Below are 6,314 nucleotides of genomic sequence, written 5' to 3'. Positions count from 1 at the left end.
CTCCTCTTGGCAGCTGGGCACAAACTGCTTAAATCAACGTTGTTTCAATGAAATTTGTCAATGCATTGTGATGTGGAATCTACGTGAAAAATACATTGGATTTGTTTTTGCAATTATTAACGTAAACTGCTGTTTTTAGGTAACATTTTACCACTTTATGTCATCATGGCAACATATTTGCAACATAGACAAACCTTGTGTAAAATATGTGGAATTTGTACCTTTGTAACAATGTCAGATTTTCAATGTTATGGCCACTAACAGAAAAAAACTATAGGCCTGGCAGCACCTCCTACTGGAGAGTTGATCTATCTACAGCTATCCCATCCATCTCCTATCCAGGGTTGTAACCAGGGTTTTCTTATGTAATCATAGAAAGCGCGTATGTTCAGAGTCGCAGGTCTGTAGAAATCTTCCAAATTGCTATGATAATCTGCATAGAATCTCAAACAGGATTGATCACTTGCACCATGTACTTTATTGTAATCTCAATTAACTGCAGTACAGGTCATTTGGTTGTGCTATTAGATGAAGCAGACTGAGAACACTTTAAGTTGTTGTATAAATAAACAACACATTGAACATTTTATTGCCAATTTAAACTTTGGTGTGCTTTTAAATTGTGGAAAGAGCAGTGATAACACATTTAGGTGACAACTAAGTCAAAAATCAAACATAGGATTTTCCATTGGAATTTGTTGTCCTTTTAGATGGTTGAAAGCATAGCGATAACACATTGGGATTCAACAAACTTTTGACTGTCTTTTTGAGTGGGTGAAAATAGGTTGAAATATCATGAATCTACGTATCTACCAAATATTGTCACATTTTCCACGTCAAAATGATGTGATGGACCAAGTGGGTCTGCTGTGTGTTTCAGTGAGTGTGCACAGACGAGCAGTATGAGAGTCAGCAAAAGAGGATTTGAAACAAGGCTAGCGGTGCCAATGCTTACCAAATGGGAACGTTTGAAATGGGACATGGAGGGGAAATCCAATTGGAACAAAGCTCTGTCTGATCCTGTATTGTAGTGAATGTTGCACAACATCAATGCTTACTGCTTACACAAACATTCAGTGCATCAATAAAAAAAATCTAAATGGATCCCATAGAAAGAAAGTGGCTAGCCGGTAATAAAGATGCATTAGTGTGTTGTGCTTTTATCCAAATGACCATAAAGTCTGTGTTCCTCAGTCCCAAATTCAGAAAAATAGCCCTTTCCCCTCTCTCTCCTGCTTTCTTATCCTTCAGCCTGCAGGTCCCTGTGGCTCCAGTCTGCAGTTTAAATCTTCCAAATAGCACCCTGTTTCGTATATAGTGCACTACTTTTGACCAGAGTGCCATGTGCCATAGGAAAAGGGGTGTTCTTTGGGACGTAGCCCTAATCCGGCTGCAGCTGAATAAGCTGCAATGTGGGCCATTATTCACTCCCAAGTACTGTAGTTTCCTGGCTGCTCTGCGGCTCTCTCTGCAGCAAGCGAGAAATGCGGTCTGAATGGAGAGGATGATTGGTTCAGGGGCAAATATGAAAGAAAGTGAAGGGTACTAGCCCCCCAGACAGACGAACAGACTTGCTCATCCCTAACTGGGTTCTGGGGGGACGGATGGACATGGTAGTACAATCTGGATGTCTTTCAATAGAGTGTTCTGAAATTACATACACAATGTTCCTATAATTTTACTTTGGGATTGTAGTTTTACGTCAGCCTGCCTGTGTTTCTGCTGTATTCATTTTTTCTTTAAAGCTCCAACTGCTGATGTCAATTTGCGAATTTAAAACTAAATCTGGTTAGTGTACTTTGAAGGATTTGAGATTATTATTGCATTCTGTGTTATAAAATGTATTTGGATTAAATTATTTTTTCTCAAATGTTCAATCTCCTCTCTATCTCTCCCCTCCTCCCATTCTCTGTCTTTCCTACTTATTTATCTCTCCCCTCTCTTTCATATGGAACAATGCAATCAGGCTTCTTCCCAAAAAGCTCTGCCTCTCTCCTCCACTTGGTCCTTGTTACAGACTTGTCAATTCTTCCTCTTCTCTAAAGAGATGGTGCGATAGAGAAAAATAGTCTAAGGAAAAGGCTATCAGCCTCCTGCGAGCCTCCTGTCTTTGGGGAATAACTGCCAGGCAGCTGAGGAGCTAGGCTCTGTGTGAGTAAGTTTAAATCTGCAATGCCAAGCTGTCATCAGAGACCTGATGGGCATCACCGGAGCCCCCCGTTATGCACCCCCAAGTCAACTACCCTACCCAGCTCCCCTAACTCAAATACCCTACCCAGCTCCCTTAACTCAACTACCCTACCCAGCTCCCCTAACTCAAATACCCTACCCCAGCTCCCCTAACTCAAATACCCTACCCCAGCTCCCCTAACTCAAATACCCTACCCAGCTCCCTTAACTCAACTACCCCACCCAGCTCCCCATAACTCAAATACCTTACCCCAGCTCCCCTAACTCAAATAACCTACCCCAGCTCCCCTAACTCAAATACCCTACCCAGCTCCCCTAACTCAAATACCCTACCCAGCTCCCCTAACTCAAATACCCTACCCAGCTCCCTTAACTCAACTACCCTACCCAGCTCCCCTAACTCAAATACCCTACCCCAGCTCCCCTAACTTAGCTACTCTACCCCAGCTCCCTTAACTCAATTACCCAACCCGAGCTCCCCTAACTCAACTACCCTACCCCAGCTCCCCTAACTCAAATACCCTACCCAGCTCCCCTAACTCAAAGACCCTACCCAGCTCCCCTAATTCAAATACCCTACCCAGCTCCCCTAACTCAAATACCCTACCCCAGCTCTCCTAACTCAACTACCCTACCCCAGCTCTCCTAACTCAACTACCCTACCCAGCTCCCCTAACTTAAATACCCTATCCAGCACCCCTAACTCAGACCCTACCCAGCTCCCCTAACTCAAATACCCTACCGAGCTCCCCTAACTCAACTACCCTACCCAGCTCCCCTAACTCAAAGACCCTACCCAGCTCCCCTAACTCAAAGACCCTACCCAGCTCCCCTAACTCAAATACCCTACCCCAGCTCTCCTAACTCAAATACCCTACCCAGCTCCCCTAACTCAAATACCCTACCCAGCACCCCTAACTCAAAGACCCTACCCAGCTCCCCTAACTCAAATACCCTACCCAGCTCCCCTAACTCAACTACCCTACCCAGCTCCCCTAACTCAAATACTCCACCCAGCTCCCCTAACTCAAAGACCCTACCCAGCTCCCCTCACTCAAATACCCTACCCAGCTCCCCTAACTCAAATACCCTACCCAGCTCCCCTAACTCAAATACCCTACCCCAACTCCCCTAACTCAACTACCATACCCCAGCTCTCCTAACTCAAATACCCTACCCAGCTCCCCTAACTCAACTACCCTACCCAGCTCCCCTAACTCAAATACCCTACCCAGCTCCCCTAACTCAAAGACCCTACCCAGCTCCCCTAACTCAAAGACCCTACCCCAGCTCCCCTAACTCAAATACCCGACCTTAGCTCCCCTAACTCAAAGACCCTTTCCCAGCTCCCCTAACTCAAATACCCTACCCAGCTCCCCTAACTTAGCTACTCTACCCCAGCTCCCTTAACTCAATTACCCAACCCGAGCTCCCCTAACTCAAATACCCTACCACAGCTCCCCTAACTCAAATACCCTACCCCAGCTCTCCTAACTCAACTACCCTACCCAGCTCCCCTAACTCAAATACCCTACCCAGCTCCCCTAACTCAAAGACCCTACCCAGCTCCCCTAACTCAAATACCCTACCCCAGCTCTCCTAACTCAACTACCCTACCCAGCTCCCCTAACTCAAATACCCTACCCAGCTCCCCTAACTCAACTACCCTACCCAGCTCCCCTAACTCAAATACTCCACCCAGCTCCCCTAACTCAAAGACCCTACCCAGCTCCCCTAACTCAAATACCCTACCCAGCTCCCCTAACTCAAATACCCTACCCAGCTCCCTTAACTCAACTACCCTACCCAGCTCCCCTAACTCAAATACCCTACCCCAGCTCCCCTAACTTAGCTACTCTACCCCAGCTCCCTTAACTCAATTACCCAACCCGAGCTCCCCTAACTCAACTACCCTACCCAGCTCCCCTAACTCAAATACCCTACCCAGCTCCCCTAACTCAAAGACCCTACCCAGCTCCCCTAATTCAAATACCCTACCCAGCTCCCCTAACTCAAATACCCTACCCCAGCTCTCCTAACTCAACTACCCTACCCAGCTCCCCTAACTTAAATACCCTATCCAGCACCCCTAACTCAGACCCTACCCAGCTCCCCTAACTCCAATACCCTACCCAGCTCCCCTAACTCAACTACCCTACCCAGCTCCCCTAACTCAAAGACCCTACCCAGCTCCCCTAACTCAAAGACCCTACCCAGCTCCCCTTACTCAAATACCCTACCCAGCTCCCCTAACTCAAATACCCTACCCAGCTCCCCTAACTCAAATACCCTACCCCAACTCCCCTAACTCAACTACCATACCCCAGCTCTCCTAACTCAAATACCTTACCCAGCTCCCCTAACTCAACTACCCTACCCAGCTCCCCTAACTCAAATACCCTACCCAGCTCCCCTAACTCAAAGACCCTACCCAGCTCCCCTAACTCAAAGACCCTACCCCAGCTCCCCTAACTCAAATACCCGACCCTAGCTCCCCTAACTCAAAGACCCTTTCCCAACTCCCCTAACTCAAATACCCTACCCAGCTCCCCTAACTTAGCTACTCTACCCCAGCTCCCTTAACTCAATTACCCAACCCGAGCTCCCCTAACTCAAATACCCTACCACAGCTCCCCTAACTCAAATACCCTACCCCAGCTCTCCTAACTCAACTACCCTACCCAGCTCCCCTAACTCAAATACCCTACCCAGCTCCCCTAACTCAAAGACCCTACCCAGCTCCCCTAACTCAAATACCCTACCCCAGCTCTCCTAACTCAACTACCCTACCCAGCTCCCCTAACTCAAATACCCTACCCAGCACCCCTAACTCAAAGACCCTACCCAGCTCCCCTAACTCAAATACCCTACCCAGCTCCCCTAACTCAACTACCCTACCCAGCTCCCCTAACTCAAATACTCCACCCAGCTCCCCTAACTCAAAGACCCTACCCAGCTCCCCTAACTCAAATACCCTACCCAGCTCCCCTAACTCAAATACCCTACCCAGCTCCCTTAACTCAACTACCCTACCCAGCTCCCCTAACTCAAATACCCTACCCCAGCTCCACTAAATCAAATATCCTACCCCAGCTCCCCTAACTCAAATACCCTACCCAGCTCCCTTAACTCAACTACCCCACCCAGCTCCCCATAACTCAAATACCTTACCCCAGCTCCCCTAACTCAAATAACCTACCCCAGCTCCCCTAACTCAAATACCCTACCCAGCTCCCCTAACTCAAATACCCTACCCAGCTCCCCTAACTCAAATACCCTACCCAGCTCCCTTAACTCAACTACCCTACCCAGCTCCCCTAACTCAAATACCCTACCCCAGCTCCCCTAACTTAGCTACTCTACCCCAGCTCCCTTAACTCAATTACCCAACCCGAGCTCCCCTAACTCAACTACCCTACCCAGCTCCCCTAACTCAAATACCCTACCCAGCTCCCCTAACTCAAAGACCCTACCCAGCTCCCCTAATTCAAATACCCTACCCAGCTCCCCTAACTCAAATACCCTACCCCAGCTCTCCTAACTCAACTACCCTACCCAGCTCCCCTAACTTAAATACCCTATCCAGCACCCCTAACTCAGACCCTACCCAGCTCCCCTAACTCCAATACCCTACCCAGCTCCCCTAACTCAACTACCCTACCCAGCTCCCCTAACTCAAAGACCCTACCCAGCTCCCCTAACTCAAAGACCCTACCCAGCTCCCCTTACTCAAATACCCTACCCAGCTCCCCTAACTCAAATACCCTACCCAGCTCCCCTAACTCAAATACCCTACCCCAACTCCCCTAACTCAACTACCATACCCCAGCTCTCCTAACTCAAATACCTTACCCAGCTCCCCTAACTCAACTACCCTACCCAGCTCCCCTAACTCAAATACCCTACCCAGCTCCCCTAACTCAAAGACCCTACCCAGCTCCCCTAACTCAAAGACCCTACCCCAGCTCCCCTAACTCAAATACCCGACCCTAGCTCCCCTAACTCAAAGACCCTTTCCCAGCTCCCCTAACTCAAATACCCTACCCAGCTCCCCTAACTTAGCTACTCTACCCCAGCTCCCTTAACTCAATTACCCAACCCGAGCTCCCCTAACTCAAATACCC

The sequence above is a fragment of the Oncorhynchus mykiss genome, chromosome 11 (genome assembly GCF_057628025.1).
Source record: "Oncorhynchus mykiss isolate SJ-2025 chromosome 11, ASM5762802v1, whole genome shotgun sequence".
In the NCBI taxonomy this organism is placed as follows: Eukaryota; Metazoa; Chordata; class Actinopteri; order Salmoniformes; family Salmonidae; genus Oncorhynchus; species Oncorhynchus mykiss.
Note: the sequence above shows the minus strand (reverse complement) of the source record.